Consider the following 14,329-nt stretch of genomic DNA (forward strand, 5'->3'; position numbering starts at 1 on the left):
GCCCACACCGCTCCCCACCTGGTCGCTGTTTTAATTAAGAGCTATCCTGGCTGCTGAGGAGTGCCGGAGCCTCTCATGCTGGTACCAAAAAGTGTGTGCCCACCAGCCTGAGAGATCCCCTTCGTCCCACTGAGCCCAGCTGGAAGACCCACCATATTTGAGGCAGAAGCAGAGCAATGGCATGTTCTTGTCCCCCATAGTCCCCAGCTGTCAGAACTAGGTCAGTGGGTGGGAGGGCAAGGATGAGGCTGCTCAAGAATCCCTTGAAAGAGTAAAATAAAGAAAAACTCCAAGATTCGGCAGATAAAAAACAAAAGCTGAGTTGTGCCAAAGCCAAAAGAAGAGTCTAAGGACAGAGCTGGCTTCGTTAACCAATAATGAAGGAACAAAAGCTCCTAAAAGATTTTGTTTAACATATCGTACGTGTGTGTGTGTTTGTGTGTGTGTATGTGGCCACACACACAGGCACAAACTGGGGAAGATTTTCTGAATAACAGCAAGCAGGCAGTGGGGAAAGCCATCCCAGAGTGTAGCATCCACACCAGCTGGTCCCCAGGGCACTACCTTACCTCAACGCCTCTTCCTGTCACTGCAGGAGCATTGTCTGTGCCTAAAGAACTCATCAAAAACCCAGATGATGTTCATACCACCTCCGCTGCCAGTTAACGGGGGAAATAATGGGACTCACAATGCTCTAGATGTGGCTCCATGAGCAGATACAATTTAGCTGTTGGGAAAGTGGCTGGAGAGGGAGGCAAAGGACTGTGTCACCATCACAGGAGCCCATCTGCTCACTGATCTGGCACAAAAGTGAAGGCTGAGGCCAGGATGGGGATGGTGTCCATCACCCAACCCCAGCTCTCCACCACAGCCCTGGCACCAGCCTTCTACCCGCTGTCCAGGGCTGGAGGAGGTGCCCTCAGCTCCATCCCCACCCTTTCCAGATGGACTGACCTCAGTTGGGGCAAGAGGTGGGAAGGCACCCCTTGAGTCCAGGCATGAGACAGTGAGGAGCAGCACCTGAGCATGGAGAGGGAAGAAGGCGCAAGAACCACTGGCTGCAGTTATCTGAGGAACTGTCACATTTGTTAGCTGTTTGTGGGTGATTAACAGCGGTCTTATATCAGCTCCTCACAATGATGGGATTACCAAAATGCTTTTCCTCCCTCACAGTTTTTGTCTCCAGAGGCTCCTTGGGAGCCGCCTGTATCAAGGGCTGGCTGTGAGGAGCACAAAGTTTGCAGGAGGTGTTCCGGTACCGAGAGGAGGGAATCTGGATCTGGGTCTCTGTGCCACAGGACAGTCAGGACCAGCCTTTAGGCACATCAGGCAAGAGCAAGGAGGCACATCTTTCACTGCCCATCTACTGGCTAGTGCTCTGAGGGTATGGCCAAGCTGCTCTGAAGGGAGCAAGGAGCTGCACAGGTCCATGGGTGACAGGAGCAGAGAAGATCCTATCTGAATAACTGGGAGATGCTCCTGCAGCTCTTGCAAGTTACCACCAGTCTCAAACTACCTTACGTGAAGCTGTTGCATGGGCCAAAAATGTTTTCCAGAAGAGGGCACTGGAAAAGCATTTGTTGGCAGGATACTGTGGCCATATCTTCCTGATCTTTCCCCTTCTCTCTTTCTCTCCAAGCAGAGCCCTCAGTTCTGTGGAGGGATAGGGGATGGGCAGGACTGTCTGGCTACCCCATAGCTGTCAGTATCTCCTACATCTTGCAGGAGCAGCAACCTGATGGTCCCTGATGCTGCTGAGTGGTGGGTCGCATGGTTCTTGCAGACCCTTGAATTTGGGAGGAGCTTGGAGTCAAGCCCCAGGTTCCTACAGCCAGGCAGTGAGAGCTGCTCAGTGGGAGAAGGACAGACTCCCCAACCAGCATCATCACAGTAGCTGGAGGAAACCTCAAGGTAGCACCTGGCGTCTCTCTCCTGCTTTCTTTCCTCCTGAGTCTATCCAGGGGCTTTGCACTTTTTAAGACATTAAGCCTTGTGACAGCTCATGAAGGTAAATCAATAGTACCTCCATTTTATGAACAACAAAAAAAAATGTAGTGCAGAGGGAGGTGCAGTGATTTACCAAGGACTGTGGAGAGTGAAATCCAGATTGGGGTGTGCCAAGCTGTAGACCTGTAGGAGGTGGAGATCACCTGTGCAGGCTGCATGGGGGACAGGACACATACACGGGGGACTCCTGTGGGGTTGCCTCTTTCTCTCTTGGGGCAGCAGCTCCTCTCTCCCACTTAGTTTGCACAGAGGAAAAAAAAAAGCTATAAATTGTCCCTGCCATCCAAAAAAGACCATTAGAAGAAACAATAAATTTTCAGGATATGTTTTGGGCATCTTTTATTACACATTTTCTAGGCATTCGAATGCAGGGCTTTTTCCCACTCAGCACTGCAAATGTGATGTTGGGTGTGTTTGAGTCAGAGCCACAAACTAAAATAGCTCCTTGCAGTGGCAAAACTAAAGGAGATGGAGTGACTAAAAACCTCGTGGAGTGATTGGAAAGCTTTGCTTTGCAGCTCAACTGTAGAAATGCTTATGGTTCTGTTTTCTAACTTGCCTTTTTTAGGAGAAAGTAGCCCCAGTGTGTGCAAAACGAGTCATTCACAGACACATGCCATGAGGTGAAGCACATAACTCTGACATTACAGCACCAGTTTTGTCTCTGACACTTTTCCAGTCCTTCACATTTGCAGATTTGAGATAAAAAAAAAAAAAGACATTAAAAAAGTGCTCTCATATACATGTTCCTAAGAGCACTTGATATGGCAAGGTGTTTGAGTATCATCATCCCCTGTATGAGCTCAACACCCACCAGAGGTGAGCCAGATCATAAGATTTGGCTCTAGCATTTGTTGTATTTAATACATGGATTCTATAGGCAACGTATAATGCTGTAACTGGGGGGTTGGACTAGATGATGGGAAGTTGGACGAGATGATCTCTAAAGGTCTCTACCATTCTATGATTCTATGATCCGATAATGGGGGTTTTAAATACTTTGTATTTTAATAGACTCTTCATCTCATCTTGCTCTCAACAAAGACAACGTCAAAATTCTCTGAGAGTCAGGAAGAGCGAAAAGAACAAGAAGAGCTCCTGCAAGCGCTTGAGCATGAGCTTAAAAAACAGAGGTCAGCCTGTGCTGTGGGATGAATGGGGAGGAAACTGGAAATGACTGGTTTTGTGTGTGCAATCAGCAGAGTGCTGTTTCTGTCAGAAAGTGGGGGGGCAATGGCCAATCCTGCCAGCAGAGCACTGTGATTTTCAGTGTGCAGGCTGCATCTCTGCCTCATGTAGGGGACTGTCTTCTGCCACAGTGAAGACATTGCTGGGACTGAGGGGCATTGCTGTCACACCTAATTCGCAAACAGCCTCAATGAGCCTGCTGCAGGGCTTGATGTACTCCAGAAGCAGCCTGAGAGTTTGAGCCAGTTTCAGGTTTTGAGTGAGGAAGCATTCAGGGCTTGTAAGTGTATCAAGTGTCACGTCAAATGAGGGCCACTGATCATGTCAGTGCTGGACCTGACCCCTGCACATATCTTGTCCAGCATAGACTGCAATGGATGCTCAGAGAGGACAATGCTTTTAGACAAGAGGAGCGTTGGCAGGACCTGAAATGTTCCACAGTTTGCAGAAGTTAACAGCTTACAGATTTAAATCCTAAGATCTATCTTATGGATCAGATCTTTGGGTGTTGTGGAAACATCTGCGAGGTTACTGGTGGGAAGTTTGGTGCAGGACACGAGGAGGCAGAGGATGATGGCAGCCCATGGCATGTGCTGGTGAGCAGACCCCAGCCCTGTAGGACTTTGTGTGTGCATGTTGCACATGCTGACATTTGTTCTCAAGGGTTTGTCTTGTGGTTAATGTATGTCCCAGTGCAGAGCTCTGAGTACACACTAATCCTTTGCGGTAAAAGTAAGGACAACTGGAAAGCTTAGTGTCTTGGTTTTCACCACAGCCTTCCTCTGACATTTACTGTCTTTAGATAGACAAATAACAGAAACATGTAGGAGATCTTTCTTTCTTACAGTAATGCAAAACATAAGAAACTCATCAGAAATCAGCATGGTTTCCTGGGTTTCTGGCAACATTGGACTCCCGTTATCATCTCCAGTAAGAGAAAATGATGATGATAAGGGTAGAAGTGAATGTCTGGATAATACATCCAATTTGTGTCAGGGCCCAGAACATTTGGAGGAAAAGAAGACACAGGTGTAAAGTTTAGGTCATTATACATTATGGATACATTAAACATTACAACTATTCATTCTCTTCTGTGTATATCAAGTACTATGTGTGTATCGTGTAGTAGACAGCTTCCCAGACTAGCTGAGAACTTCTGAAGGTTTCCATGTCAGGGGAAAGGAATAACACAGTACTTGGATGATACCTTCTGCTTCTGGAAAGGCTTTAATGCAATAGAAATCTTTTGAGACTAGACAACAAATGGTAAAAGACTTTGGAGAGGTAGTATGTTAATTCCTTACTTTTAATTCATCTTCAAGGGGGGTGTAAGAGTTGCAAGCCCACCTACACAAATACCCACTGCAAACAGCCATGAAGCAACACTTCACAGGTGAAAACCTCACATTTTGAATTATGATTGCGATTTAATTCAGGATGAGTTAAAGCTGGTGAAGAGCAGTTTAAGAGGTAACTAGCTGAAGGGTAGCTGAACAGATGATGCAAAAGTCTTCTCGATACTGACAGGCACTGTAGCAAGAAACAATGACTGTCAGGAGAAAGTTCTTCTCCAGGAGAGCAGTGCAGCCCTGAGACAGAGGTGGGATGGCTATCCTTGAAGATTTTCAGGCTTAAGCAGCAAAAAGCCATGGCTGACCAGTTCTAGTGCCTAGTGATAGTCCTGTTTTGAGTGTGTGGTTGGACACAAGATGTCCTTTCCAGTTGGCATTTCTGCCTCTGCATTCTGCATTCAGGTAAGCTCATGGGTGATGCAAACAAACCTCAAGCCATTTTTCTGACCCAATCTGTTACCGATGTCTGCGTGCCAGAGACTTGGCAATGAAGGCACGAAGAGATGTTGTGACAGAAGGTGGGTGACTGTTCTTCCCAAGAACCTGCTTCCCAGCTGCCTCGCAGCCGCGGTATTGGACCAGTGCTGCAGGGAAGGACATGGACCAGGACAATGAGACATCATCACAGGCAGAGGACAGATAGAGTGGTGCTCTGAGCCTGTGCTAGGGGGAAGGAAAAGCTGAGATCTCTCTTTGAGAGGGGGACAAGGACCTGCCAGGCTTGTGCAGCTGTGGACTTGCTCCCTGCTCTGATTTGGCAACTTGTGTACCAAGTGCCAGAAAAACTGTGTTCCTCCTTTGCTTGGAAAAGCACAGGGAGGGGGACAGGTACATCATGTGCATCTGGAATGACATTTGGCCATGCTGATGATATCCCATATCCATTACAGAGAGCAGCAAGTTCCAGCTGAGCTAGGCTTTATCCCCCTTCTTCTCTAGCAGGTTAAATAAACCTCTGAAAACCTGAGCTTTGGGACAGTCAGAATTCAGATCCAAATGTTGCCATCTGCTCAGTCCTTTCATTGACAAGATAGACATAGCTTCTGGCAGCAGCAGCAGTTTTATGGAGTGAAATGGAAAGTTTTCTCAATGTGAAGCCCTGAGGCACACAATGGTCTTTTCATTTCCTAAACACATTGAATCCTGCAATTGTCCCATGAATGGGACATGTGTGAAGTCAAGGGGGGCCTTGTGCATGAGGAGTTAGAGCAAAAGGAAGGATCGGGCCATCAGGGGTATATTTTCATCACAATGTCTAAAGATTTACGTGTATAACTACGCAACTCAGGGTGAGACTGTGCCTCTAAGGCAAAACATATGAGCTCATATAAAGAATTTATCATTATAATAACAATTTGCATTTCTATAGAACCTTTGATCTTAGGATCTCAAAGTGCTTAACAAACACAAATTAATTAATCCTCACAACTCTCCTGCAAGGTAGACATGTATTATGGAGAGACGCTAGCAGCTAGCTTTCCATTATAAGCCTCATTTTAACTACCTTCTAACTTTGCCAAAACTAAACCAATACACACAAAAATTTCACAAGCATGATCTTGTCCTTGGGTAGGATCTTTTTAGAAATTTTGGGGCAAATAGGATAAGATAGTTTAAGATAAGCAGGTTAAATGGGGAGACCAGGAATATATCCCTGAATGAACTAATGCACATACTCTATTAGTCCAGAGGGGAAGGAAATGTAGAATTTGGGATAGACACTCTCTTCTCCATAACTTGCCAGCATAGAGATTCCAAGGTGGTAAGTGGTTATTCATTATCCACTCGATTATTTATTACATTGGTGAGCTAGATGGGTGCAGGAGGGGGGGCCTGCTTTTCTAAACTGTAGGGTCCTTCTCCAAGAGCTGCACTTAGCCCCAGCTATGAAGAAGAAATTGCAGAGAGTCATGTATTACCTCCTTTTGAGAGTTACTCTTTAAAACCTTTTGGAAAAGGCCTGGTGAGCAGACCCAGAGATGGCTGGGCATCGTGGGTGGAATATCACCTTTAAGGAGAAGCTGCCAAGGACATCCAGAGAGCCAGCGGCTGGCAGTGTGCCCATGCGAGGGATGGGGAGCGAGAACAAATTATTCCTCTGCATGCCAGGAAAGAAAAAAAACAAACAAGAAGAAAAGCCTGGGAAGAACCACCTCTGACTACTCAAAGCTGCTCAGACCTGGGGCCCAGGCGTGGAGGAGAAAGCCAGAGCCCTTCCTGTTCCTTTCCTCCCAAAAGAGGAGGGTGAAGTGTAGGTGGACAGCAGGGGCGGAGGCTGGTCCCTTGGCCGCAGAGCAGGTTAGCAGTTTGCTCTGGCAGGCTTACACTGATAGCAAATTGCTGCCACTCCCAGGAGGAAGGAGGAGGACAGAGGATTATGACTCAGGTGTTTTTAGGGTGGTATAGCCTCCAGGGATGCTTCCTCAGCCGGGGGAGCCCATGCCCCATGCTCAGCACCCAGTCCCATGGAGGCAATCATGGCAGCACCGTGTCTTGCCCAGCTTATCGCTGCACCTCACCTCCAGGCATGGGGCAATGACTCAGGCCCTGTGGCAAGGGCTGGAGCCCACAATGCTCCATGTCAGTCGCCTTGTACCCACGCGACCCTGCAGCCCTCGGCTGGGATGCCACGTGTCATCCTGCTGTGTGCCACTGTCTGGCTCCGTGTTTTGGTGTTTCGGTGAGTCTTCTTCAGCTCCACTTAGAAAAATACAAAGTCCAAAAGTGATTCAGAAAGGTTTTGTAAAATCTGTTATGAGCTGGTTACTGGAGTGTTTATCAAGGATACATATTTACAGCAGATTGCATTGGCAGTGTTGAAAACATACAATATAGAGTCATTAGGGAGATCCAATGGGAACTGGCTATTCAGAAAACGGGATTTCACTCAAAATGGAAGGCTGGGAAGAATCTACTCCCAGCATAGAGTCCTTTACATATAGACAAAAGGAAGACACGGGTTCCTGAAAGCCTTCCCAGCCTAAATACCCAAGAAGGGAGGAGAGAGTTGGAAAAGAAAGTATAATCTGCGTTTCACAGGCAGGTGGGTCCAAGTGTCCCAGGCAGACCTGACATGCTGCCAGTGGCCATGGAGGCAGCCTGCAGCAAAATCAGCAGCAGTGTCTGCTGCCAGACCAGCGCCTGGGCTCCAAGCCAGGGTCAGCCTGGGGCACCCCAAATCAGCTCTGTCTCCTGTTCACTGCTGGAAAGTTGTACAGATCAACCAATTGATATTGTTTTCAGGACTGTGGAGGTGCTCAGATAGGAATCTTTTTATGACAAATACAGCAATAGATCAGTGTTGTTGGCTTTGCAACAGTACATAGTCCGAGGCCAGGGCTTGGCTGTAATCATGCCATACGGTTAGCCAAACTCTTGGCATGTTCTCTTCTACTAATTGTGATTGGGTGACCTTGTCTTTACATGGGTAGGTAACATTTGGCCTTTGTTTTCATTGAATTCATAGCTGTGCAACAGGTCTAGCACATGGCTTGTTGTTATCAGTATTGTTACAGTACTGTTATCAAGGGAAAGCAGAAGCACGTTGCAGGAGCAAAGTATTTTTCAGGCTTCTGAGGAATGAATACATTGGTTCCTCTGCTCTTATCCACCTCAAATTGTACCTTCCTCTTCAGAGATGTGCTCTTTCATACAAAAGAACATGGAGTAAACAAAAGATACAACCACACCAGGTTGGCCTGTACTGAAAGTGAAATTACTAACAATACTGCTACTACCCTTCACCATGAAAGAAGGAGCTCGATTGCAGTGTCGGTGAACACAGAGTGGGTTGTTGGCTGGCTGAATCTCTCATTGTGGCTCTGATTGCTGTGGATCTGTGATAGAAGCATGTTAACACCTCTCTGCTTGCACCTTAGGTACCTCCTAGCACAGCCCAGAGCAGAGCTGTGTTCAGACATAACACAGCAGGGGGGAGATGGGGTTCCTCAGCTGAAGTGCAGCTTATGGTTTGGATATTTAAGGAAGCAGGGCCACAGAGTACATTCAGTGCACGTTTGTTTTGGTGATTTATCTGCTGCCCCATCATGCATGGGCAAGCAAAAATTGCTCTGCTGCAAACCAAGCATTAAGTCTTGTCTACATGCAGAGCTGTGCTAGCCTGACAGCAAGGACAGTGGTGGAAGCACACTGTCATCCTTATTGCAGAAAGAAAAAGAGAAGGTCACAGCACAAGGGTGGGAATTGGGAGCTAGGCTCGGTTTTGAGCTCTGTCATTGAACAGGTAGAACCCTGGCACAAACGACCAGGCTCTAATTCACCTTAGATATCTGACTGAGGCCCCACCAAGGCATCAAGGGGCTCCTGGGTAGAAGCCCTCTGTGGGGATCAAAGTGTCCCTTCCAAAAAGTGACCCAGATCTCCTTGCACATACCTTTCTCTCTCTCTGCCTTTGCTGATGGTAGAAGGATCTTAGACGCCTAAAGCCGTAAGGAACAGCTTGGCCTTTGTCTTTTTTCCCCTGCCATAAAGGCAGGATAATGATGCTGACCTTTTTAAACAGCTTCTGACATCCACAGATGAAAAAAAATAAACTTGTAAGAGACTGTTATTATTGTTATATATCTTTGGGCAGAGGGAGCAATGACGTTTCTATGACATTTTATAATCCGCATGAAATGCCGCCATAATAGAGATAATGACATGTATGATCAACAGAGTATGCTTAGTTGTGGTATTTGGCAATGATAATTTGGCTTACTTCTTTTCCTCTGTATTCTCTACCCCCCAAAAAAATAAAGAAGGAAAAGAGATTAGCAGACACCTCACGCAAATCCTGCTGCAATCAAAACTCTGCTGAATTCAAAACACACAGAACTTTTTCATGTGTTAAATATGCAGGTTAAGCTGGCTTTGAAACTGATGTTTGAAAATGAAGTTTCTGATCTCTATGGACAGCACTGTTGTCACACCGGTAGGAGGGATGACACTCCTGCAGGAGCTAGGTATGAGAACTGTGCTCAGCAGTACAGGATATTCACACTTGACTCCAGGTCTGATATTTTGCCATCTGCCTTTTTAGTGGAGTGTGGACTGCAAAAGTCTCCCAGAGTCAATTAAGCTGGGCTCAGCTTTGTGTTGTATCTGCTTCCCATGCACACACAGATTTTACACCAAACACATACTGATAGAAGAGACATAAGACGTAAGGAAGGATCTGGAATGTCAGACCAGTGATCTGCCCAGGTGGTATTCAGTGCCTGAGGAAAACAGCAGGAGATGCTATTTAGGGAGAGTGTGTGAAAGTGGTCACCTTCTGTGGTCTACTGCCACTTTAGGGCCTGCAAACCCATCCAGTCATTTTAATATCCATCTGTGGACCTCTGACCATGAGTTCATCAGAACTCTTTCTGTCCCCATAGACACTGCTCGCCTCTCCAGCTCCCCGTGGCAGCACGAGAGGTGATACCATGTCCATTATTGCTATGGGATTAGTTGTAACATGCTTCCATTTTTCATTCCTCCTTCCTTCACTCCCTCCTTTTAAAGAGCAAGTTCACCTAGGCTGACTTAGGTTATAAAGTAAACTGTGATGTAGCCAGATCTTGAGACATTTAGCTTGCAACTGACTCTGCAAAAGAGGCTGGTTGTTGTACATGGCCATTGATTTTGTGGTTGGAGAGAAGGCACTACAAAATGTGAATGTTATGAAAGTAAGTAAAAAAAAAAAGTCTCTTTCCTTCTCCAAGACTATTTGGCAGAAACATCTTAAGAAATAAAAGACAGAGGGAAATAAATGTGAGGCTTAATGTAGATATAACAGACTCAATAATACTCAGTGGTCTTTGGTATATCACTGCCAGAAGGTATCAGGAAGAATTTTGTGGTTATATTTTGCAAGAAAATCTCATGAAAACTGGTGTTTTCAAATATATGATCAAAACATTGATTTATCCTCTGGCCTAACCCCTGAGTCCTAGCCTAAACCTAGGTTTGGATTTATGTGCATAGCCTGCCTCCAGCCATAGCAAGCCTTTGAAAGAGGCAGCCCATCACTCCATGGAGTGAAACCTTCTGAAGGTTTGCCAAACAAGAACGTCACCACCAGACTTTCTGAAAATGTCACTAAAGAACCCATTATCAGCTCTGTTCATGAAACTGTAGAGAGGCAAAAACAAGGGTGGAATGAGCATTTCTTGTACAGAGGCATCATTAGCGTCTCCACTGGAGAATAAATTGTACTGTGGGTATTTCTTTGGTTCTGAGGCCAACAAAAGGCAAAAAAATCTCAAGTCTCTGAAACAGGTAGCCTGCATTAAGGGATATGCTGTTAGCTGCCCCTGGCCCATACTATCCCCTGTGCTGGCTGTGGGCACTGTCAGGGAGAATACTTGAGTCTCTACCAAAACCACTCCAGGGACTATGTCAACCACATGGGCAACATAATCTAAAGCCCAGGCCCAGCTCTACTCCCATTCACTTTTTGGGGATAAATAGGGCATCTTTCCCACCTTTTGGAAAAAATCTTTTCTGCCACAGGGTTGACTTGTGTTGCACGATGAGCTAAAATGGAGCAGAACAGGAGGACAACTGCTGTTCATAGCTGTGACTCAGGAAAAATAGCTGACTTGCTATAGCTCACCTCTCAGTGTCTACTTGTGGGAGAGTTTGTGGGAAAAGGGGAAACAAAAGGATAGCAGCACTTTTGTTTCTTCCTAAAATCTCCTTCCTGCTGGTCTAGCAACTCAGCTGATAAAAATGTACTTGTAGTCACCCATCCCCAAAGCTGCGGGAGTCCCGAGCATGAGTGCGAGTCACTACAAGGCAGCGGCTGCTGGAGGGAGGATTGGGTCTGCTCCACAACACAGCCTATCTGACTGCAAAGCTGCTCTGGGAAACAGTCCTTCTGCTCAAGGACATGGCAGCTCCACTGTAGTTTTCTGCTTTATCATCTGAGCTGCAGTAAATATTGATAGAGATTCAAAGAAGGAAATCAGCCTTTCTTTGGAGGGAAAGAGGTAATTCAATGAGGCAACTTTTCCTTTTTTTCTGGCCTGTTTGAAGATCACAGTGCAAGAGCTGTTGTAAACAAATTAATCCTTCATTCCTAGAAGTGATCTAACAAATCATTCATCTTTCATTTTTATTGTGCCCCCTCAAAGTACTTTAGGTATGATATCAGTGGCTAGTAACTCATCTCAGGGCAGATTATGAGGGCACTACTGAAGTCAGCACCTATGAAGGCAAGCAGCCTCCACGATTTTCACTTACATTTGGAGCTGCTCTTTCCTACAGAAACTGAAGATTTGCTGTAGATTAGTACTTGAGCTGCAAAGGTGTCAGGGAGTACACTGCATGGAAGATGCTAAGGGGAAGAAAAGGTATGAGGCTGGAAAGGGGTTATTAGTGACAGTTCTCAAGGATTGTCCCTGGGACTCCTTGTGCTTGCATCTTCTCCTTTTTCTCCCACTTGCCCTCACTAAAGCTGAGTGACCTTGTCAGCCTTGTCCCTTGGGGACAGCAATACTGACCTGTGCCATAGCATAATGCATGAGCCATGCCCTGTCCTGTTAGCTCCCAGTGTGGCAGAGCTAGAGGGACTGTGAGATGGTGATGGCTGGGAAAAAGGAAAGTGTGACCCAGAGATGATTCAGGCTGTGCATTCCCTGAGTAAGCAGTAAAATAAAGGCACAAAACCTTTGTATTGTATTTGTGTGGGGCCATTTCTGGTAATGAGGAAGAGGCTGTAAAGATGGCTCCTGAAAGATGTTGCTCAAAACTTTCCCCAGCTCTAAGCCAGACCCACTTCTGGGGCTGAGCCAATTAGGTACCTTCACAATCACTTTTTAGGAAGAAGCAGTTGGAAGAGGAGAGTTGTTCTTTCTGGGAAGTGGTGGAAATGGTGGAATGAGAGAGAAGCAACCATGCAGACAACATGGGGAGAGAGCAGGAGGTGTGCTGGAGCAGACCCCTCTGCATCCTGTGGTGAGATGGCAGCTGTCCCTCTGCCACCTGTGGAAGGTAACCATGAAGCTGAGATCTGCTGATGTCTCGTGGAAGACCCCATGGCAGAGGGAGTCACTGTGCTTGCAGTGGCCATGACTCTGTTAGGATGCGGGGTTGGGGCAGAGCATGCCTGAAGTCATGCTGCTACAGAGGGCACCCACCCTGGAGGAGTTTGTGAGGAGCTGCAGCCTTTGGGAAGGACTCACACTGGAGAGGTTCCTTAAGGACTGTATCCTGTGGGAAGGACCCTGAGTTGGAGCAAGGGAAGAATGTGAGTAGTCTTCCTCTGAGGAGGAAGCAGCAGCAGAGCTGATCTGTGAGAGATCAATTGCATCCCCCATTCCCTGCCCCTCTGAGCCATTGAGGGGTGAGGAGGTAGAGATATCAGGAGCAGTGGCCAGGAAGAAGGAAGGAGATCTTAAAGTGCTGGTTGTATTTTTCTCATCATCCTGCTCTCTTTTTGCTTTCTTTCTGTCCTGTTTCTAGTTGGTAAGAGATTAAATTGTTCTTATTTTCTTCTCTAAGTCAAGGAGTCGAGTCTGTTTTGCTTGGAACTATAATTGGCAGTGAGCCCTCCCTGCCCTTGTCTTGAATCCACAAGATCCTTGGGTATCTTTTCTCCTGTCTTCTTGCTGGGGCCACTGCCATCCTAAGGAAGTGGGAGTGTGTGGGGGGTGAGCAAGTGGCTGCTTGGTGCTTTGTTTCTAACTGAGCTTAAACCACGACGACATTGCAGAATAACACTGAACTTCACTAATAGTCCAATTTTCCTTCAACCTCAATTATCTGTTGCCAATATGCTTGCAAAAGAAAATTAAATTACTGTAGTTATGTATATTCTTATGTTAAAGTCACCTATGGCCTATCATTCTGACCAGTTCTGACTCATTATCTCCTCCTATTCCTGTCTCTCATCTCCTCTCTGACCAAGTGTGTTTTGAGGAAAAAACATGGGACTTTCTCCTCTGTTTCTGTTTAGCATAGTCAAATGAGATCATGATTCATGACTACGCTTCCAGGACCCTGGACTTAGAGTAGTAACAGTGCACAGTGCTAACAAGGAATATCAGCAGTCAGGGAGTAATTAGGAGCTGCACATCCAGTCTGGACATCAGGGAACTGTTGGAGCTGGGGTTTGTCTGTAACATGTGGTTGTATGTCAGGAGGCAGAAGAAACTTAACATCCTCCAAGCCTCAGATCTCAGGTCTTTGCTACATCTGAAAGTTTGCCTCCAAGAGTTTAGGTGGCCCCTGCTCAGTGCTGGTGAGATTGTGGAGCACCATTTACAATTACATCATTTACTGGCCTAGTTCATGTGAGCTTAGAGATACACAGGCTTATAAGCAGAAGCAAAGCTTGCTTTCTCCAAGAAAGAAATGAAAATTAACCACACAGCAGCTCAAAATCAACATCCTTTCCATTGTCCACATTTGCTCCAAAGAAAGCTTCTTTGAAATGTGAAAGGATGGAAAATATCTGCCAAAAGAGATAAACATATTCAAAAATTCATCAGTGCTAGTAGCACAGTGATTGCAGATCTTGTGTGGGTTGGTAGGATAACCCCATTCCCTGCTGCTGATCTGCATATTTATTGGTACACTTACTGGCCCTTTTAGCAGTCATTCAGGCACAATTCTTAGGACCTTCACTAGGAGTATCCAAGTGGAGATGTTGTTCAAACAGGAGATTTTCTCCAGCCCTGCATCAAGTTTGAACATCATATGTTGTCCCTGCTGTGACATGCCCCTTTGCTTCCTGCCACAGCCCTCCCATCCCCATTCCTTGCTGCAAGCAGAACCAGCCCCAGCAACAGCAT

This window comes from Colius striatus, chromosome 2 (assembly GCF_028858725.1).
Source record: "Colius striatus isolate bColStr4 chromosome 2, bColStr4.1.hap1, whole genome shotgun sequence".
NCBI classification, from domain to species: domain Eukaryota; kingdom Metazoa; phylum Chordata; class Aves; order Coliiformes; family Coliidae; genus Colius; species Colius striatus.